Source organism: Felis catus, chromosome D3 (assembly GCF_018350175.1).
Source record: "Felis catus isolate Fca126 chromosome D3, F.catus_Fca126_mat1.0, whole genome shotgun sequence".
Taxonomy (NCBI): Eukaryota; Metazoa; Chordata; class Mammalia; order Carnivora; family Felidae; genus Felis; species Felis catus.
Window position 1 is genome coordinate 50,995,262 of NC_058379.1, and position 23,814 is coordinate 51,019,075.

The 23,814-nt window shown below is 35.1% G+C and overlaps 1 pseudogene; it reads right to left on the reverse strand.

Annotated features, from left to right (window-relative positions):
- Positions 1–1,895: 1,895 nt before the first annotated feature.
- LOC101084140 lies at positions 1,896–5,850 on the reverse strand (annotated as a pseudogene).
- Positions 5,851–23,814: the final 17,964 nt, after the last annotated feature.

Consider the following 23,814-nt stretch of genomic DNA (forward strand, 5'->3'; position numbering starts at 1 on the left):
TAATAGGTAAATAAATAAATGTGATATGAAATTGTGTTTACTCAAAATAGTTTAATATAAATTCTGAAATATTCATTTCTCTATTAGCATAATACAAAAAATTTTAATAATGTTTGAAATTACCTCATTTTTCCCTCATGACATTACTTGAAAGCTCAGAATTTTAGAACAGCATTTTTGGGTTTCTCTGATGTGGTAGGATTATAGGAAGACTACTAAAATAACATAAATATACAATATTAGTATATATGGATTTTTCTATGGTAACTTTTTAATAGAACATTATTATACATAACAAATGAAATATTCCTTGAAAGAGCAAGTTAACTTCAGGAAAGCAAATAATTTTTATTAAGAATAAAAATATACATTTTATATTTTATTATAAATAAACGCAAAAAATCCAAGCAAGTTTCTTATTTACCCTTATAATAATACATGGCTTCTAAGGACATGCCATCATTTATATATTTAACTTTTTACTCAGTCACTCAAGTATTAAAAATATCTATTGGAAATGAAAATCAAAATACGAAGTTCACTTACTCTTTGTGCAAAATCCTCCTTCTAATATACTTACTTCACATGATCAGGTTTTCTGTAAGTCCTGAAAGACAAAGGTATAGAAAGCAAGAGAAATAACCAATTGGTACAGGTAATACTAGAGTCACTTGTGCTGTTATTTACAGATATAAGCACTCTTGTAGTTGCCACCTTCCATGCTGACAAGAACACAGGTCTGCTGCTGGGATATAGTTATTGTTTTGTTCTTTAAATATAGCTATAACATCATTTCTGATACATATCCTTCTATGATTATAACAAAGAAGATATATGAGAAGCCATTTATCTATATCGTGACTCTGGTAACACTCTTGCCTGTTGCCACAGAAACCCAGATCATGGTCATGCATTTCTATGAAAATAGGAAACAGGAGAATATTAAGACTTGCAGCTCCATTCTTTAGTTCTTGTTTCATGTTGGCACAAAATCAGATCATTACTTGTTTTGACTGCCTTGTTTACATTACTGATATCTGATAGCCAGCCATCATTTGTGTTTTACTCCATAAAAAGTATGTCTTGGCAATTTGCACATCAGCAAATGTAATTGAGCACATAACGTATTGAATTTTCCTCTAAAAATACATGCTGGACAGTTTCTTGTAATTCTGATGACTGCATCATTATATTGTAAAAATTATGATGCGATCTGATACATATACATAACCATTCAAAGCTAATACCTTAGAAGTTTTTAAAAACTCTTCATTGACTGTACCTTCAACTAGATTAAATTCATTTTTACTCCCCTTGGCAATAGTGGGTTTTGTGGGTCACGATAACTGGATAAACTTTTTCTGATTCCTTTTATTGTGCTTCACATAACTAAAAAGTGTGAAAAGAAGGCTTGCATTCAGCTTGGCTTCATATTTTAGAGAAGTTTGTATTTGTCAGCAAGTCTTTTTGCTGTCTATTGTTTGAAGGCTAAAACATACATCTTTCAATAGAGATAAAAATTGTTTACATAGGTGACCCATTTTCTTTGTTGCTAATGATATAAAAGCTCCTGGAAATTAGCAATTAAGACAGGCTACATAACAGTGAGTATATACCATACTATACATATTGTTTTGATCATCTTGCATTTTTACTTAGGAAACGATGTGACCATAAACTAAAATAAAAGTAAATCTTACTAAAGCCCTTGTGTCAGAAAATTTTAGTATGGAAAAAAATAGAATTTATACATTTTTAATTAATTTTTATTTTTTTTTAAATATTTATTTTTGAGAGAGAAACAGGGTGCAAGCAGGGGAAGAGCAGAGGAGAGGGAGACAGATTCTGAAGCAGGCTCCAGACTCTGAGACGTCAGCACAGAGCCCGACCCAGGGCTCAAACTCACAAACTGTGAGGTCAGGACCTGAGCTGAAGTCAGTCGATTAACCGCCCCTACACCCTTTATACATTTTTAAAAATTACAACTTTATTTAGCTAATTCGATCTTCAAGTCACCTCAGTTGTTTAATTTTTTTTAATTGTTGCAAAATTATATCTAATGAAATGCACAGGTATTAAGAGTACAGTTTGATGGGTTTTGAGGAATGTACAGTCATGCAACCAGTATCTAATCAAAATATTGAACTCTACTACGGCACTAAAAGTTCCTTCTGTGCCTTTCCAGTTAATCCTCATCCATGTTCCTGCCTAGACTCAACCACTGTTCTTATTTCTTCCCCACAAGTTAGTTTTGTTCTTCGATACTTTCATGAAAGTGGAATCATATACTAGGCACATGTTTTGCTCAACATGTTTTTGAGATTTGCATAGGTTATGTGAAATCTTCTTTTGTTATTGCTGTATACTGTGCCTTTGTATAAATATACCAGAATGTATTGCTCTAATCATGTTTTAATATACTTTTGTGTTGTGTTGTTTCCATTTTTTTCTTTTTTATTGCCATTACAAACAAAGCTGTATTGAACATTCTTGTTAAAAGTGTTTATGATAAATACAAATTTAATTTCCCTGGGAAATTATTACCTGGAAATTATTACTTTGGAAATTAAATACCTGGAAGGCGCACCGGTTAGTTATTTATAGCCTCTCAGTTCCAAATTCGAAAATTTGGCCTGCTTTGTGAAAGTGGATCTGGGCCAATTAAATATTTTTCCTTGGTCATTTTTACCATGTTCAGTTTTGTCAATAGAGGGCGCTAGAGAAGCATTGCAGGAGGAAGGTTTGCCTCTGGGTTCCAGTTAGCTTCTGTGCCTGTTTCCGCAGTGTGGACAGTTTCTCCAGCCTTTGCCTTCTGCAACACACGGAGCTTCCCCAGCACCGGATTCCTGCTGAATGGCAGACAGAGGCAGTCAAACCGACTCCTCTGGTGGCACACGAACCTGGTCAGTTTCGTAGGACAGTGTCTCCAGTGAGATACCTTTCTATGAACAAGTTTCCTCAGAACTTTGTTAAAACATCTGTATTGAGGCATAATGTATAAAAAAAAAATCCTTCACATATTTAATATGTATAGTTTGAGGAGTTTGGAAATATGCATATACCTGTAATCCCATGACCCCAATCAAGGTCATACACAAAACTGTTATGCCAAGTGAAATAAGTCACAGAAGAACAGATATGGCATGATTCCACTTATGGTGAGACATCTAACGTAGTCAAACTTATAAAAGCAGAAAATAGAATGGTGGTTGCCAGGGGGTGGGGAGAGCAGGAAGTAGGAGATTGTCCAATGGGTATAAAATTGTACTTGTTATAAGATTGAATGAATTATAGAGAAATGCTGTACAACATATTGTCTAAGTTAACAATATGCTGTTGTGTTTTTACCCAAGACTCGTGAGGAGTCCGTTTCCACCAAGTTCCACTGACATGAAAGGGTAACACTCTTCTGCCATCCAGTGAGCACCCTACTGAGTCTTCCCCTGAGAGGTGGGCATCACGTTTTTCGGGTGCTTATCTAAGCCCTAGGAGTAGTGGCTGCTCCTTCCATGTGCTGTTCCTGTGTTCTTTGGAGTTGTCTTTACTTGTCTAGTCTCTAATTCCTTGATACATTTAATCACTTTCCATTACACTTTCCTCGTTCAAATTTCTCATGATTTCTTTCCTCTGCTTGAACCAAGACTGACACAGAGGAGAATAACCGGATCTGATAGTAAGTACAAGTTTATTAGAAACTGCCAAGTGATTTCCTAAATTGGTTGTATCATTTTATTTTATTTTATTTTTTTGTGGTTTTTTTTGGTTGTATCATTTTAAACCTCCATCAAAAATATAGGAGTTTTCTGGATACCCCATATTCTCTCTAGCATTAGGTATTATGCTGTCTTTTAAATTTTAACCATTTTAATGTGTGTGTAATGGCTGTTGTAGTTTGACTTTGCAATCCCTGAAGACCAATAACATTGAATATGTTTTCCTGTGCTTGTTGATCATTTATTTATATGGTATCCTTTGTGAAATGCTTTCCAAGTCCTTTTCTCATTTTAAAAAATAGGTTACCTTTTTATTACTGGCTTATGGGAATCTTTATATTCAGGATGCCAGGCCACTGTGAATATTTTCTGCTACTCTGTGTCTCGCTTTTTGAATTTCTCAGCTATCTTTTGAGAAGCATTTTTTTGAGAGAGAGAGAGAGAGAGAAAAAGAGAGGGTGCACCCACAAGTGAGGGAGGGGCACAGGCAGAGAGAGAGAGAGAGAGAGAGAGAGAGAGAGACTCTTAAGCAAGCTCCACACCCATCGAGGAGCCCCCCTGGAGGCTTCATCTCAGGATGGTAAGATCATGACCTAAGCAGAAATGAAGAGTCTGACGCTTAACTGACTGAGCTACTCAGTTGTCCAGAGGAGCAGACATTTTTTTTTTTAAGACACATTTATTAAGACTATTACGTTTAGCAATCAACAGCATGGGTGCCAAAAAAATAATTAATTAAACCCTTTGTTGGAATGCTTTACACTTTCCACAGAATAAAAACTAAAATAACTTGTTACATAGTTATTTATAAATACAGCCAAGTTCCTTGCCCATACACACAAGTGTTGTCTAAAACATGTCTCCTTGGTAGCAGCTAGTCCCTGCCGCCATTGTGCTTGGCTGAGTTCACAAATCTGTTGTAACCTGTAGCCTCCGTGCCACTTCTCTGACTCTCCTCTCTCTTGCTAAGCTTTGTTTCCTGGCAGTAATTAAGACCTTCTGCCACTGCCACAGCTACTGCTGCTGATGGAACCACCACAGCCACCTTGGTTTCATGGTCTGGCAAAGTATTGGCCTCCACCACCATAGGGGCCAGAGTTTCTGCCTCCAAAATTTCCTCCTTTCATGGGTCCAAAATGTGAAGATGGACTGTTGTAATTGCCAATATCATTATAGCTTCTGCTACCTCCAAAGTTGCTTATTACCAAATCCATTATAGCCATCCTCACTGCCACCATATCTACCAACACTTCAACTGCCGCCAAAGCCACCTTACCCACTGAAGTTTCCTTCACGACCCAAGTTGCCTTCCCGTGAAAACCACCTCCATGACCACCACTGAAGTTTCCAGAACTACTTCAACCTCTTTGGCTGAATTAAACCCTAGCCATCTCTTGCTAGAGCTATTCTTACTTTGCAGTGTGGTCATTCACAGTATGGTATTTTTGAACAACAATTTTTTTTTTTTAACAACAATCTTATCTACAGAGTCATGCTCATCAAATGTTACGAAACTAAAGCCCCTCTTTTTGTCACTGCCTCTGTCAGTCATGATTTCAATCACTTTAATTTTCCCATACTGTTCAAAATAATCTCTTAGATGATGTTCTTCAGTGTCTTCTTTAATGCCACCAACAAAAATGTTTTTCACAGTTACTTGAGTACCGGGTCTTTGAGAATCTTCTCTTGAGACAGCCCTCTTTGTATCTACAACTCTTCCATCCACCTTGTGTGGCCTTGCATTCATGGCTGCATCCACCTTTCCCACAGTGGCATATGTGACAAATCCAAAGAACTCTGGAGCACTTGGTGTTTGGATTTCTCATTACCACACAGTCAGCAAGCATTCCCCATTGCTCAGAATGGCTCCTTAGACTCTTATGGGTTGTTTCAAAGCTCAAACCTTCAGTGAAGAGCTTCCACAGCTGCTTATGCTCTTTGGTAAAGTTTGATTTAGACATGATGGTGGTGGGAAGGCAGACTTAACCATGCTTACTCAACGGTATCCATGTGCAGAAAGCCAAAAGCAGACATTATTAATATTACTGAAGAGCAGGGAGAGACTGCGTGGCTCAGTTGGTTAAGTGTCTGACTTCAGCTCAGGTCATGATCTTGCAGTTCACAGTCCGAGCTCCACATCAGGCTCTGTGCTGACAGCTCAGAGCCTGGAGTCTGCTTCAGATTCTGTGTCTCCCTCTGTCTCTGTCCCTCCCCCATTCATGCTCTCTCTCTCTCTTTCAAAAATAAATAAACTTTAAAAAAATTACAAAAATATTAATGAAGGGGAGTTTACAAATTTTTAAATTTTTAGTTAATTTTTTTTAGGTCATTTTCCTTAAGAAATTTTGCCCACAATGAGATCACAAAGCTATTCTACTATGTTTTCTTCCAGGTGCTTTATACTTCACCTTTTAAATTTTAGGACTACCTCAAATCAATTAATCTAATTAATCACTCAACTGAATAAACCAATTGGTTAGATTAATTGATTAAGCTCTCTAAATTCATGTTTGTGTGTAGTGTAAATAATGGTCAAAATTTGGGTGTTTCTTCCATATTGCTGTCTAGTTGATCTAGCACGATGTAATGAAAAGACTTTGCTTTTTTCACTGAGTTGCACTGAGAACTTTTAATTCCTTTACTTCCCTTATTGCCATTGGCTATATTAGCAGTGCAATTCTGAATAGAAGTCATAAGACTAGGCATCTTGCTTTGACCTCAATTTCAGGGTAAAAACATTCAATATTTTACTCTGAGTGTTTGGGTTTTTGTTTTGTTTTGTTTTGTTTTGTTTTGTTTTTTGCTATATTATAATGAGGTATAAATGACAAACTGTAAACTGCATATAATACAAGGTACCATGTGGTACCAAAGTACCATGGACGTATGTATATAGCTGTGAGGTCCTTAGTAAACATATCCATCACCCTCAAAAGTGTCTTACGTAATCCATCCCTTCTATATCTTCCATACTTACTCCTTAGCAACTATAGATCTATTTTCTGTCAGTATTGATAAGTTTGCACTTTCTAGAATTTTATATAACTGGGGCAGTATTGTATATGATCTTTTTTTGTCTGTATACTATCATTCAACACAATTATATATAGCTCCATCCACATTGTTGCATGTATCAATAGTTCATTGTTTTATTGTTGAATAATATTCCATTATATGGATATACCATAATTTGTTCATCCATTGATCTTTTGATGAATATCCAGGTGCTTCCAATTTTGTTTTTATTATAAATAAAGCTGCTATGAACTTTCATGTATAAGTTTTGGTATGTGGATGTATGCTTTTTTTTCTCTTAGGTAAATGCCTAGTAGTTGAATGGTTAGGTCAGGTAGGTTTATGCTGAACTTCTTAGGAAACTTATCAGATCCTTATGTCATCCCAATTTTATTATTATTTCCAAAAGGACTAAAGATTTGAATGTGGAATTATAACTTCAGAGGTTACAGAAGACAACATGGAGACTGTATAATCTTGGAGTGGGGAAATGACTTCTTTAAACAAGATATAGAGAGCCTAAAGCATAAGTTAAAAGTTTGAGCCTTTTCCTTGCAATAAAATGAAAAACAATCTATTAATCAGAACACTAAAAGTAAATCACAAAGTTGAAGAAAATATCTGTGTAGTGTGCACACACACCCACACCCACGCAAATGTATATCTACAATAGATTATAATCTATATAATATATAATAAATTATTACAGAAGATATAAAAATAATTCATACACATGGCAAAGCAAAAGATAAACCAACTAATGGTCAAAATATTTTGACAGGCACTTCAAAGAAGAGGATATATGAATGTCCTCCACCAAAAGTGTTAAAAAATATTAACTGGCAAATTGGTATTGAAAAACTCCAATAAAATGAAATTTCATCATCAAATTGGCAAAAAATAAAATGTCAAGAAATACAAAATTTTGATGAGGATGCAGAGAAACTAAGATTGCTAATGAGAATATAAATTAGAACAATCACTTTGAAAAATAAATTAGTACAGTCTCATAAAGCTGAAGATGTGCATAGACACTATTCCAGGAATCCATCCTAGGAATTTACCCTGGAGAAAATTTCAGCATGTGCACCAGAAGACATACCAAAGAATATTCATGGCAGCATTGTTTGTAAAAACAAATTGAAGCAAACTACAACTCCTCAAAACAAGATGTTATCACTAGGAGAATAATGCATTTAACAGTAGTCCTACAAAGAATTCTACACAGAAATGAAAATAAATGAAATGCATCTATATATATAAAGGTCTCAGGAATATAAAATGTAGTAAAAATGCAAGCCACTTGGCTTATACAGCTAATACCATTTATAAAAATATCAAAAAAATAAAAAAAACTAAATAAGTGATAAAGTATACAAAGCCTTGTATCCTTGTATTTATTTAATATGTAATATGTATATGATATAAAACATATTATACTTTAATATAATATATAAAATGTTTAAGTTGTATGTAGTATAATATATATAATTATTTGATATTACACACAAATTATATAATTTAATATATTAAATATAAATATATATTAAATTTATATATTTATTTAATCTATATTTATAGATTTACTTAATTTATATTTATTTAAATATAGATTAAAAATAGATTAAAAATAAAAATAGATTAAAATGAAGACAATGGAGTAATTTTTTTCAAAATTTCAAGGAAAATTTAAACATAGATTATTATATATGGCTAAATTACTATGTAAATATGAGAGTGAAGTAAATATTCTCTGAGTGAAAATGCTTTAGAATTTTCATCACAAAAAAAGTCTGTTTTTGAAAATAGCAATCTTGAAGGAAGTGTTTCAACTATAAAGAAAGTTGTCTACGTTAGGAATACTAAGCCATGGCGATTAAGCATGAATTAAAAGTAGAGAAATTTGTTACATAATAAATGAAGTAGAATTATATGTAGAAAAACAAGTAAATTTCAAGTTCTTAACCCTAAGTGAAGCAAATTAGGACTAAGAATGATAATGAATAGACTGGTAAAGAATATGCTCACCTAATACCACGTAAAAAGAGTGCATGATCTTCAAGTGTTAATATATATTGTACTAACCGCATGTAAGAATGTGCTAAATTCATTAGTGTGTATGTCTCTTGGCATGAGAAAAATCAAGGAGGAATAAAGCATCAAGATGGCAGGAGAGTATCACAGGTGTGGAAGACAGAGAAAAGCAAAGAAGTGTCTTGTGTGCCCATGAAATGAGTTAATCACACTCAATTATGTGTATCTTAAGTTAAAAATAGCCAATGGAATAATGAATCTATGGAGATGGACAATGAATTGAGCAAGTCAAAGAGAAGCAAGATATTACATGGAAAATTAATCAGGCCACATGATGAGAAGCCTTGCTTGCCTTAGGGCAAATGGGATTCAGTGGATTTTTTTGAAGGAGAAGTAAGGTGTAGAGTCTCATTTTAATAAAAATCACTCCTTTGTGACATGGAGAAAGTCTTATATGAGAAAAGAGCTTAGGGCGAAACTCAGGGAACAACAATTTAAAGGCTAGATGAGACAGAAGAGGCTTTGAGAAACAAAGAGAGGTGAGCGTAAAGGTCTGAGAGTGGGAGGAACAAAGGACAGGATGGGGTTCCCTGGGTTAAGGGTGCTTGCAGGGCAGAGAATGATCAACAATGTGCCTGGTGCCTCAGAAACATAAGGGCTGTTTTTGGACCTTTGGATTTTGCAGTTAGAAGGCTATGGGTGAATTCTTCCCCTGCAGTTTCACTGTTTTGATGTGGAAGCCTTATTTTGTGATTCAGTGTGTTAAAAAGGAAGAAAAGGTCCAAAATAGAGTCACTAACGCTAAGCCCGCATCACCAAACCAAGGCTCAATACCTAACCTAATTCAGCTTCAGCTTTCCCCAGGAATGTACTCTTAACCTGTCACTCTGGAATTTTCTGGTCAGCACCAGTGAGACACTGCCTCATAGGCCCTCCCTATTCCCCAAAGGTAGCTGAGGTAATCTGCTCTTTCCTTACCCCTTCCAGTTTGTATAGCTCCTTGGAGTTCCTTCCAGCTTGCTAGATGAGATGCTGCCCAATTCCTGAGTTGTAGAATAAAGACTATTAAATTATCCAATTTATTCAGCTGAATTTTATTTTTTAATAGATGGAAGTGGGATTTGAAGAAGTAGCCATGGTAAATAGAATAAATTTAGTTTTATCTGAAAGCAAGAGGCAGAGGGAGGAAGCGATTCAAGGGTAAAGGAAATTGAAGGTAATAACTTGCTGTTTTAAAATAGAATTTCCTACTTATTCCCAGAGTACATTTTTTAAAAGTCTGAAGGATTCATTGTGTTTGCTTTGCTAATGATAAATTTAAGTATTTATCTTTGGATGTAATCTCAACTAGCTGATGAGCTCTTGGAGGCCATGGATTATATTTTATTCATTATTTTAATCCCCACAGCATGTGATTTCTACATGTCTAAAAATCAAGAACTTGAAAAATTTTAACTCATCACCATATAGTATTTCATCTTTAAAATGATTCTTAAGTATTTTATCTTCTTTTTTTTTCAATGTTTATTTATTTTGAGGGGTAGCAAGTGAGGGAGGGGCAGAGAGAGAGAGAGAGAGAGAGAGAGAGAGAGAGAGAGAATCCCAAGTAGGCTCCATGCTGTCATGGGGCTTGATCTCATGAACCGTGAAATCATGACCTGAGCTGAAATCAAGAGTCCCCAAAGTAATAATTTCCAGGTGATAATTTCCAAAGAAAATTAAAATTTATATTTATTCATAAACACTTTTACCAAGGATGTTCAGCACACCTTTGTTATAACAGTAAAAGGAAAAAAAAAAAATGGAAACAACACAACACAAAATGTATATTAACACAAGATTAGGTCAATGCATTCTGGTATATTTATACAAAGGCACAGTTTCCAGCAATAACTGAGCCACCCAGGTGTCCCTCAAGTATTTTACCTTGAGTAGCAAATCTTGTTGGTAGTAAAGTGTGGCCTACCCCAAGTACATCTTTCCAATGAGAGGCAGCACAGTATAGAGCAGTGGTTTCCAAAGTGTGGTCCCCTCCTGGGAACCTGTTAGAAATGCAAACTCATGGGGCCCTATCTAGACACAGTGAGTAGAAACTCTGGGGCCTGGGCCCAGCAGTCTGTTTTCTTTCAACTCCTGGAGTTGATTCTAATTCACCCTACCATTTGAAGACCACCCATGAAAAGCAACAGCAACAACAAAAAATCCTTGGATTTAACCAAACCTGTTTGTCACATACAACCACATGCAGTCAGTGTGTTATTAAGAACTCTAGAATGGAGTTTCCTTAAGCAAGGGGTGAGGGGGGTGGGGGCACCTTGAAGAGTCATGATGAGAAGCCAGTGACATAGTGGGTGGAAGCATTTATCCTACTCTCTGCTACAATGTCGATATTCAATGTGTATTTTCCTTAAATGTGTATTTAAGATACAATGTATTGCTATTATGCAATTATGTTGTCCTAGAGAAATTTAGAAATAACATGGTTAAAAGTTGGGTCGGGGGGAGTATGGGAATTGATGTAAGCTGAGCATTTACTTTCATCTGGCAATTGTCCTGGGTTTTTTCCTAGTGTCATCTAGGTTTGAAACAAGGTCTGTTTCACTTCAAAGTCTATTTTATTTTTAGCATCAGTCCAGGTACCTTTGTGCCAAGAATGAGTTCATTAATTCCAAAAACAAACAAAACAAAAAGATTTCTATAAGGAATTCCAGATTTTCACTTCAAAACGTCAAATTCTTTATTTTTAAACAGGGGTGCATTTAGGGATGGGGGCAGAAATATGCTGTAGCAAATGCTCTAATAGCAAATTTCTAAATAAGGAAGATATATCTCATATTTGGGGAAAATAAAGGCACTGATGCTTGTTTGCCCTGTAAATGCGTTTTATTATCTGGAGAGGAATCAAAAGATAAAGGGATCAATCACAGGGAAAGGCATGCATTTTTCAGAGCTTTGTCTCTTTCTATTGTTCAGCTTTAGCAAGAGTATTAAAACAGCTCCCTATAAACAGCACTTATTCATACTGTTCACACTTTCATATAGCTTTCTCCCATCCTCTATCTTTAAATGCAAGGTCAGCTCTGTACTGTTATGAAGAAAACTGTTTTGGAATCACACCTCCCCCTCTCTTTCATGCCTCAGATATAACTCTGAGCCCTGTTCTTGAATTGACATACATTTAAAAACAATTCAGTCATGGACTGATCAGCTGATCTAGTGACACAGACCACAGCTTGCTCTTGCCATTGTTTCTTTGTTGCTGGTGGGCTTTTGTTTGAATCCTGCAGCATCAGCCCTGACTGCAATAATTGATTGACTGAGCTATGCCACGGGGCACAACATAACAAAGGAAGAAAAATATGAACAGTTAGTGAAAGAAGCCCTGGGAAAAGACATAAATAAAGGTAGTGTACCCAAATACTGCAGTGTTTGTAGAATCCTCACCGAGGCAAGGAAACCAGGTGACGGTATCTTTATTTTAATGTTTGGGAGGTGAATTCAAGGAGAGACATTGTGTTCCAAGAGGCCTGGTAAGCCTTCAGATGATCATTTCCTAAGCTAATGGGACAAACACACCCACATATAGATAAATTCTGAACCTCAATGGCCTTTACAGTTTGTACTTCTTAGATAATATGGTAAGGAATATTTTAGAAAAGTCTATGGTAGACAATAGCCATCAAGTCAATAAATACAGCCTGGCTACATCTCTGGTAACATTAGCATATAAATCCATTTGTGCGAACCATTCAGAACTCAGCATTTAGCCTTTTCCATGAATTTGAATAAGACTTACTAAAATCCTTTAAACTTTCAGTGAGGTTTGTGTATACCTGAGGAAATCACAGCCTTTTAAAAATCTCAGGATGGGAAAGCACCTTAAAGGTCAGATTACCCCGTTACCTTGTAATGAGTTGTTTGGGAAAAAGCAGTGTTATCAAGTTATGTCTATGGTAAACTCACACACAGTTGCTAATTGGGCAGAAGCTTAGCATCTGAGGCACTTTAATTGATGACAATTCATAGAGCAAGTTTCAGACAAAATTATTTAAACAGTGAAAAAGATCATTTTGAGCTCTCTGCCTTTTGCAAGAGGACACAGAGTTTATATTGTATTGAATGAGGAGATTTCTTTAAAATGTTCTTGTTTATACCTAAGTGGGCTGGTTTCTGAAGACTTTTCTTCCATCCTCCCATTTTTCCTTCCTTTTTTCTATTCTCTCGCTATCCCTCCTTGCTTCTTTTCTACAAGATAAAAGCCAGGTAAAAGCTAATTACGGAACTCATCTCAGGAACTGTTTAGAAACACACCTAATAAAGCTATTTAGTCTAAAATATGAGGAGAGAGAGTTGGCTGGGTAAGACTGCTTTACATAAGAATTTCACAGGATTTGTGTGTGGGTATAGTCCACTGGGAGACTGAGAAGAGCCCGGAAAAATTGCTTTGAAATATCTACCTGTGAAGACCTGGGTCAATTAAGCATCTGGCTCTTGATTTTGGCTCAGGTAATGATCTCACGGTTTGTGGGTTTGTGAGTTCGAGGCCCACATCAGGCTCTGTGCTGACAGAGCCTACTTGGGATTTTCTCTTTCTTCCTCTCTCTCTGCCCCTCCCCCCCATCTTAAATAAATAAACTTAAAAAGGGGAGAGAAATACCTACCTGTGAAGAATTCCCAAAGACTACGATAGTTACAGATTTTGACCAGTGATATTTCAAAATTTAAAAATGTTTGCTGTAATATAATGCCTTTCTATTTCATCAAGATTTTAATACAGTATGAAATCATCTTTTGTTAAGTGGTTAAGTGGGGTTGAATGAAGAAAAAACAAACAAACAAAAATCTGGGCTTTATCTCTGTTAACACAGTGCAGAACCAAAACCCACAGATAATGAGAAATGATTGAGATCAAGATTTTAGCAGATTTTACATTTATTGAGGAAAAGGGTCAAACATTGTGTTATGGACTTCCATCAAGTTTTTCCCTATACTCTATAAAGAGGGATGATTATTTTTCTTATATTCTACAGTGAGAAATTAGAAACATAAAGAAATTAAGTCATATCCAGAAAAGCACATGGGTAGTAAGCAATGTGAATGTGCTTCAAGCCAGGGGAGTCTGACATCAAACACAAAAAATAGATTAAATGATAAAAAATTTAGAATAGAAAGGAAAAGAAAAGAGAAGAGAGAGAAGAGAAGAAGAGAAGAAGAAAAGAGAAGAAGAAAAAAAGAAAAGAAAAAAGAAAAAAAGAAGAGAAAAGATAGAATAAATGAATGAATTGTGGACTAAATGTTTATGTTCCTGAGAGATTCATATGTTGAAACCATAGTTCTCTAACACATTAGACATTAGGCTTTAAGAAGTGGGGCCTCTGGGAGGTGATTAGGATTACAGGAGGTCTTGAGAGTAGAGGCCCAATAAATGGGATTAGGGTCCTTAAAGGAGTCATTAAAGAGCTTGCTTCCCCTTTCTGCTCTCCACCATGTGAGGACACAATGAGAAGTCAGCAGTCTGTATCCCAGAAGAATGCTGTCACCAAAATTCAACCCTGTTGAATTGATCTTGGACTTGATCTTGGACTTCCAAGAAATAAATTCTTGGAACTCCGGAACTCTGAGAACTCTGGGTTCTGAGAACCCTCAAACTCTGAGAAATAAATTTCTGTTGTTTTAAGCCGCCTTGTCTACATTATTTTATTATAGCATCCTAAACTTGGATAGATAATAAACAAATAGGTATTTGTTAAATATTTTTTCCAAATAAAATGTTATTCTGATTTCATAAAATTATGATTAATATATGTTATAGATACATAATGCATTTTTAAAACATAGACATTATGTGCTCTGTAATATAACTGCTCCCACCTGGAGTGGTGGTTTAATGACCAACTTAATCTTTATAGTTCTGACATATTGTATTATTAATTCACAAAAAGAAGTGGTAATGAATTTAAAAGGCCTTTGTTTGCTAAGATGAATCCAAATTGTGTAATAGTAAGAGGTACTATTTCTTCAATCTGTAGTATGTAACTTGGGCCCTAATTACATGTCTGCCAATCTGTTTTGGTCCTAGGATGAGATTTCATTCCTTAAATGCTAAATTAATGATTACAAAAGGAATATGGAAATTGCAAAGACATGCATTTTTTTAAGTTTACTTATTTTTGAGAGAGAGAGAGCTCATGCACATGTGCAGTGGGGGAGGGGCAGAGAGAGAGGGAGAGAGAGAGGATCCCAACAGGCTCTGCACTGTCAGAGTGAAGCCCAATGTGGGGCTTAAACTCATGAACCTTGAGATCATGACCTAAGCTGAAATCCAGAGTTGGACACCTAACTGACTGAGCCACTCAGGCACCCCAGTATGTGCATTTATTGATCATGTGGCTCTCAGAAGTATTTTGGTAGTCTAAAGTAAAAGGTTTATTGACTTTTTCTTGGTTTTGTTTTTAATCTTTTATTTTTCTGCTCCCAGGTGCTATACACATTGAAAGGCTTAGCTTTTTACAAATTCATGTTCTTTACTAAAGGAATTAGAAATAGTTTACTTTAAGAATCAACTCCAAAAAAGTTAGTAGATACGATTTAACTTCAAAGAAATTTTATTAAAGTAAAAAGAGAGATGTAAAGTGGCATAAACAATGTAATCTTATTACTTGAAAATAAGTACTTAATTATGCTTCTAGCAGAGATGAAAATACAATAACTGGATTTATCTTCTTTCCTGAAACAATTAAGAAACAGGAATAAAATACATATAATTACATTCTCAAGCCATTGGACATCAAAAATGAAGGCCAGGAATTTCTGAGAGGACACAGACAAGGAGATACCTGTCATCTCCACGGTTAAATGCCTATGAAAAATGTCCAGGCCATGAAGTAGAGCCATTAGAGGTGAACAGAGCAGGCCAGAGTCAGAGACTAGCCATCTCCCTGAGTTGAAAGGACTAAGCTGGGTATTCAGGGAGGCCAAGAAGGCTAGAGTTCATTGGCCAGAGTATGGGAGAAGAGAGACTAAAATAGAAAGTGGAGATTTGCAGTGTTCTTTCCAGTATTTAGTTGAGTACTGATTAGCATTTACACATCAGGAAAATGCCTGAGGCTGGGAAAGAACCACATGGAAAGACTGAGGGAATGCTAACTCCAGCTCATACAAAGCTGGGAATAGTGCCTGCCCCCTAAGCCACATTAGATGGACATTCTTATAATTCAGGAGGTGTTGGTTAGACTATTGAGAATGGTTTTGTCTTCTGGAAGAGAGTAATTAGTCCTAGACTAATATATAATATGCAATTAGAAGGAGAGGCAGAAAAATATTAGAAGAAGTAATAGGCCACAATTTTTAACCTTTGATAAAAGTTGTTATGTGCATGTGAAGTAACACAGTATCACTTTCACATATATTCAGTTAACTTGCAAATGAATACAATAAATCCATGACAAATAAAATGAAATTTTATGAAAATTTATAATTAATGAGCAAAAAATGTTATAAAATTTAATCATAAAAATGGACAATCCAAAAGAAGAAAGAAAGGAAAAAAAGATATAGAAAAATAAACAAATAGAAAAATGATAGACTTAAATACAATTATATCAATAAACATACTAAATATAAATGTCATGAATATCTCAATTAAAAGGCAGAGATTGTTAGATTGGATAGAAATGCAAGACCCAACTCTCCATGTATCCTACAACAAGTCTAGTTTAAACATAAAGTATAAATAGTTGGAAAGGAAAGGAAACGAAAGGAAAGAAAGGAAAAAAAAGTATGGACCATCCCAAAGATGATCATGAACACTGGAGTGACTATATTGATATAGACATTGCCAATCTCAAAATAAAGACTATTCCAGGGTTAAAGAAAGAAATTTCGTAAGAGTATATAAGCATCCTAAATGTTTATGCACCAAATAACACACCTTCAAAGTATATGAAGCAATAACCGATAGAATGTAAATAAATAAATAAAATCAAAGATTTAAAACCTCTCCCTAAGTAATCAAGAAAAGAGAGAAAAAAATAGTAAGATAACATAGACTTGACTACTATAGACCAACATGATCTGATGGGTATTATAGAATACTCCACTCAACAAGGGCAGAATATACATCCTTTTAAATTGCCAGAAAGTATGTATAAGTAGACCACATTTGGGACATAGAAAAATTCTCAGTAGATTTTTAAAAATTTAAGATATACGGGAGCACCTGGGTGGCTCAGTCAGTTAAGCTTCTGACTCTTGATTTTGGCTCATGTCATGACCTCATAGTTCCTGAAATCGAGCCCCACGTTGGGCTCTGTGCTGATGGTGTGGAGTCTGCTTAGGATTCTCTCTCTCTCTCTGTCTCTCTCTTTTAAGCACACACTCCCTCTCTCCCTCTCAAAATAAATAAACACTTTGAAAAAATTTAAGACATAGTAAGTTGTCTGACCATAATAAACTTAACTAGAAATCAACAACAACATAAGATTTCTGAAAGTCCTCATTTTCTATAACCCATAAGTCAAAGAACTCAAGGGGAAGTTAGAAAGTATTTTTGAATGTAATGAAATTGAAAACACAACATATCAAAATTTATGTGATACAGGTAAAGTAGAAATTAGAGGGAAAATTATTTTTTTTATTTATTTAAAAAAAATTTTTTAGGGGCGCCTGGGTGGCTCAGTCGGTTGAGCATCCGACTTTGGCTCAGGTCATGATCTCATGGTTCATGAGTTCGAGCCCCACGTCGGGCTCTGTGCTGACAGCTCAGAGCCTGGAGCCTGCTTTGGATTCTGTGTCTCCCTCTCTCTCTGCTCCTCCCCTGCTCACATGCTGTCTCTCTCTCAAAACTAATAAAGATTAAAAAAAAATTTTTTTAATTTTTAATGTTTATTTATTTTTTTGAGAGAGAAACACAGAGTGTGAGCAAGGGAGGGGCAGAGAGAGAGGGAGAAACAGAATCGGAGGCAGGCTCCAGGCTGTGAAGTATGCACCAAGCCCAACCCAGGGCCAAACTCAAGAACCGCCAGATCGTGACCTGAGCCAAAGTCTGATGCTTAAACAAATGAGCCACCCAGGCACCCCTATTTTTTTAATTTTTTTAAAAAAATATGTATTTATTTTGAGAGAGAGAGATAGAGCATGAGCGGAGGAACGGCAGAGAGAGAGGGAGAGAACAAGTGCCAAGCTGGCACCTCACTGTCAGAGCAGAGCCTGACTCAGGGCTCAAACCCATGTATCGTGAGATCATGACCTGAACCAAAATGAAGAGTCAGACACTTAACTGACTGGGCCATTCAGATGCCGCTAGAGGGAAATTTATAACACTAAACACCTAACTGAATAAAAGAAGTCTCCAATCATTGACCTAGGCATCTAATTTAAAAGCAAGAAAAAAAAGAGTAAACAAAACCAAAATAATCAATACAATTAAATTGAAGATCAGAGTGAAAATCAGTGAAACTGAAAACAAAACCTACACAAAAAAATAGAGAAAGTTAGTGAAATCAAAACTCGGTTCTTTAAAATAAAATCAATAATATTGATAACTGTCTGGCCAGACTGATCATGAAAAAACAAAGAAAGTATATGAATCATCAATGTTAATAATGAAAGATGGGGTGCCTGGGTGGCTCAGTTGGTTGAGCATGGACCTTGGCTCAGGTCTCACAGTTTGTGAGTTTGAGCCCTGCACTGGGCGCACTGCTGTCAGTACAGAGTCTGCTTCGGGTCCTCTGTCCCCCTCTCTCTCTGACCTTCCCCTGCTTCTGCTCCCTCTCTCAAAAATAAATAAATCATTTTAAAAAAAAGAATGAAAGAAGTGATTTTACTACATATTCTAATATTACAAAGCATAATATAGAAATCTTTAAAAACATTCAAATACCTATATATATATATATATGTATATATATATATATTTTTTTTTTATAAAATGGACAAATTTCTTGCAGGAGACAAATTACCAAAGTCCATCCAAGAATAAATCAGTAATCTGAGTAGCACTATACCTATGAGATACACTGAATTTATAGCTTAAAATTTTTAACAACAACAAAAAAATAACAAAACCTCTTGGCTGAGGTGGTGTCTCAGTACAATGTCTCCCAAATAGTACCAGTTTTAGCCAAACACCCCCCCCCCGAATTGAAGAGGAAACAATCTAACTCAATTCATTATATGCAAACTGCATTACTTTCATACCAAAACGAGATGGAGATATTCCAAGAAAAAATGTATATATCAAAATTCCTCATGTATATAAATGCAAAAAAAGGCGAAAACTTCACACAAAAAAATTCAACAATGTATAAAGCTGAAGAAAAAATCCTTTTCATGATAAAAAAAATGTTTTAGCAAACTAAGAAGAAAAGTTTCTCAATCTTATAAAGGATGTCAAAAAATCCTACAGCTAATGTCATTCTTAATGAGGAAACATTAATTGTTTTCTTTCTAAGATTAGTGTGTTTGCTGTCTCCACTTGTTGTAAAAATTGTACTGGGGCTTCTAGTCGGTACGATAGAGCAATTAACATAAATAAGTGTCATTCAGATTGGAAATAAGGAAGTAAACTTGTCTTTATGTACTTCAAAAGTGATCATTTATATAGAAAATCGTATGGAATCTACAAAAGTACTAAGTAGGAAGTGACTTTAGGAAGGATGCAGTACAAAAGACTGATGGAGTTGTGACAGAAAGCGAATCAGTAATTGGTTGTGCATGGCCGAGCAAGAAGTGATGGGAGAGAGAAACTCTGAGGGACGTGAGGCAACTTTGGAGGTGAGGGCATGTTTATTGTTTTGACTACATTGATGTTTTCAGAGGCATACATGTATGTGCAAACTAGTCAGATTGTTCAGTCCAAATATGTCCAGACTAAATTCAGAGGTTGCCACCATACTTAGATAGAGAGTTCTATGGCATCTACCCCTTAGTTCAGCATGTTTATTAAAACTTTAGGAAAGAGGGGTTGAGAGTACATTTCATTACCTTGCTAAGGGTAATTAACCTGTAATCCAGGAAAATATGTCTGGATTTGGTAAATGCAGGCATTGAGATATAGATATAGGTAGACTTTTGAAATAGGTTTAAACATAATATTCATCTCCCAAAGTTGTGAAAATTAAAGAAGTTAATGCCATTCAAGTATTTAGAATATTAGCTATCCCAAGGTCAGTCTTCAAATTCTAGATGTTGTTTTTGATCAGCTTGGTTCCTTTGTGTGTTCATAGCAATTTTTAAATATTTATAATAAATATTTTAAAGGATTTTTCATCTCCTCTTAATCCAACTTTATCCACTTGGTTGATAGTAGTCTTAACTGTCTGTCTCAAAATTAGTATTGTAATATACTAAATGTACCTAAGTAATCTGGAGAATGTATCTTTTATATTATCTATTGTTAATAACTTATTTTGATTGCTAAAAGTTTCCTTTGAGATTCTATTCACCTTATTGCCTTTCTACTTATAGAAGTTTCAAATTTCAAACGAGTTTTGGTATAAATTTAGAACCTTAGACTCTCTCAAGATAGTAGATAATTATATGGCTGAAGTTTAGTTTTTTTAATGGAGATATACTATATTCACAGTACAGTGAGAGAAGAGAAATTGATTCAGAAAACTTTACCAAACCTAGTTCAAAATATTGTTTCATCATTTTTATTCCTGATTTGTCTTAATATTTTTCATTATGTGGTGTTGGAAGAGATCATCTGTAAATAATGCAAATATTTATTTATAATATATAACCAATCAGGAAGCAAGAGAATAAATATCTACAGCTTTAGTCACCACTTGAAAATTAAATGTTATATTGGTAAGATGATTATCTATAGGATAGTTTGATAAGCGTCTTACTAAATGAAGAAATAAATATATTTGGCCTCTCTGCCTCTTTTTCTTTCTCTCTCTCTCTGTGTATACATGCATACATGTACATATACACACATGTACTCATATATATATATATGTATAAAAGAATGTACAAACCAGATATATAAAAACTGGATATATATAGCTATATACAAACTATAAATAATATACAGACATATTAATGCACATTTTACATATGCATGTAATATGTTACACTGCATTTGTGTACAAATTCTGATACATCAGTGCATATATACATGTACACATCCATATGTACAAATATGTATATGTACATGCCATAATTGGTGTATGATGTAATAATAAAACAGTTTTAATTTACTGTCTACCGGCACGTAAACTGTCCTTGATTATTTTTTAACCACATAAGAAACTATATAGTTAGAACTGGTTGACAGGATAAAGGAGGTAAATATGAATTGATACATGTGGACTTGGTCAATGAAAATTTTGCAAGCTGTACATAAATTTTGTAAACCTAATGATTCTTGAAAACCGTTTCCAAGGCTGTTTAAGTCTCATGTGGAAATCTAAATGGGATCTTACAGGAACTGGATTAAAGAATTTAGCTCTTGTCAAATATTGCTGGTCTCTGCTTTTTAATTTTTCTCCCCCTCATGCCTTTAATACATGCTTAGCCATACTAGGCCAAAAGTAGAACTCTCTAGCTGATATTTTTTTCTTCCTATTGTGCAAAGGAATTCTTCTTTAATGCTTACATGGTTATTTGAGTCTTGCTGTAGAATGCTGTGTACCGCAGTTTTGCTTTGAAATGAGTGATCTTTTTTTTTGTTTCAAGGTAAACAATTTTCTGCACTACTTTTGTTGCTCATTGTTAGAAGTCATCCTATTGCTTAGTTGTAAAAGGAGATTTAAAAAAGAAATCACTGCAAACAACTAGCTGTTTGATCATCAACGCTTCCTTTTTTTTTTTTTTTTCTTCCTCCTTTTGTATTGGTCTTAGCTCCTATCTGTCCTCTACGACACGTCAGTGTATGACTAGCTGGTACCACTCACAGTGGACGCAACTTAATCTTTGTTAGAAAAGCACCCTGTTTCTCAGAAGTCACACAAACATCTTAGGACGAATGGTCGATTGAATTGTTTTTGCCAGCCGTTGTACATATCTGACCGCATGCTTTCTTTGTGCAGGATTTGGAATTTTTTTCCCCCTTTCAATTTAGAGGGTATAATCAGGCTTGATTTCTCCCTGTGTGAACACGCTTTGTTCTTTGGGTATTTTCTACAGAAAGAGTCAATTTCAGTCCTGAGTTTATCTTTTAGTAGGAAAACCTCGTTATCGTTCAGGATTTTACAAGCAGAGATAATACTCTTGCTTTCCACTTCCAACTGGAGCTTTGTCCTCTGGACACTGAATCAAATGATTGTATTTCATAGATGGCATTTCACCTTATTATTGACGTCATTTCTTCCATTAGAGCCTGTATACGTATTAAAACTGGGGGAAGGATTTGGTAAGAGACTGGTATAAGCCGACTGAAAAGGCATGTAGTCCCCTGCTGAGAGCCTTGTCTAACACACTCTACCTTCCTGTAACTTGAGGGAAAACTGGCAATTGCTGTTCTTTCGGAGCAAGTTTAAAGTAATCCTTGATTAAGGATATTTCAACGACAGTGGGTGTTCTCCAAATACAAGGCAGGGATAGGATTGGAGGCATACAAAATATTTCATCTGTTGAGACAATGAAAGTTTAAAGCAGGGACAAATATATAAGGACTTTTCATTATTATGGTTGAAATAAGTGTATGTTGGGAGGGCACCTGGGTGGCTTTGTCGGTTAAGTGTCCGACTTTGGCTCAGGTCACGATCTTGTGGTCTATGAGTTCCAGCCCCACATCGAACTCAGTACTGACACCTCAGAGCCTGAAGCCTACTTTGGATTCTGTGTCTCCTTCTCTCTCTGCCCCTCCCCCACTTGTGCTCTGCCTCTCTCCCCAAAATAAATAAACATTTAAAAAAATTAAAAAAAAAGAAATAAGAAATTTTTAAAGATTATTTATTTTGGCAGAGAGAGAGGAGAGAGAGAGAGAGAGAGAAAGAGAGAGAGAGAGTGGGGGAGGAGGCAGAGAGAATCTGAAGCAGCTTCCACACTGTAACTGCAGAGCCTGACATGGGGCTCAAACTCATGAACTGTGAGACCATGACCTGAGCTGAAATCAAGACGTGGTCGTTTAACTGACTGAGCCACCCAGATGCCCCCCAAATAAGTGTATTTTAGTCAAGCTATATGAATGGATAACATGGAAAAGAATATCCTTCTCTGATTAAGTATTAAACCCATATATGTATTTATAACTATTTTGAATATATTTTTATAGGACTCATAAGTTAGATTTATGTACTTGTGCTTAGAGATTGTTCAGTAAAATATAATGGTATTTATTTTTTACTAAAAAATTTAATTAAGGTATAGTTGACAAACAATGTTACATCAGTTTCAAGTGCATAACATGGGGATTTGACAAGTCTACATGTTATGCTATGCTCAGCACAAGTATTGCTACCATCTCTCAGCATACGGCACTATTATGATACTGTATTTTAAAAAATATATATGCTAAAGCCTGAGAATGGAAGACCAGATGCTGACTTATTTAAAAACCCCAAATTAAAAAAAACATATGAAAAAATATTTGGAAATGGAGAAAATTTCAAATAGTTTTATGATATTTGAATTACTTTAACAAATGAACATAAACTTAACACAAAAATAAGAAAATAATACATTATTATGAAAAATGCCTGAGTTTTCTTGTGAGTTGGTTCCACTAGAAAGATTTAAAATGGCACCCCATGATAAAATTTTGGAATAGAGACTACTGAAAGAGGATGATGGAGGAAATCGCAAAGGTTTGATTTGCAATTGGCATGCTTTTAAAAGGATTAAAACATTCATAATCAGAATATTTGTTACAAATGTGTGCAAAGATATCACTCCATCTCTGTACTTAATGTTCAATTTGAGTAATGTTCTCTGTTTATGTGCTTTATCAGAAAATAACTATACCATTTTCATCACTAAACATCCATATTTAAATACACATTTGTTTCAATGCTATCATCATAGTTTTTTGCCAAAGATTATTTACATGACAACAAAAGAAAAATTCTTACTGTAGCCAAAGCATTTTCATTTTCTTTGCCAT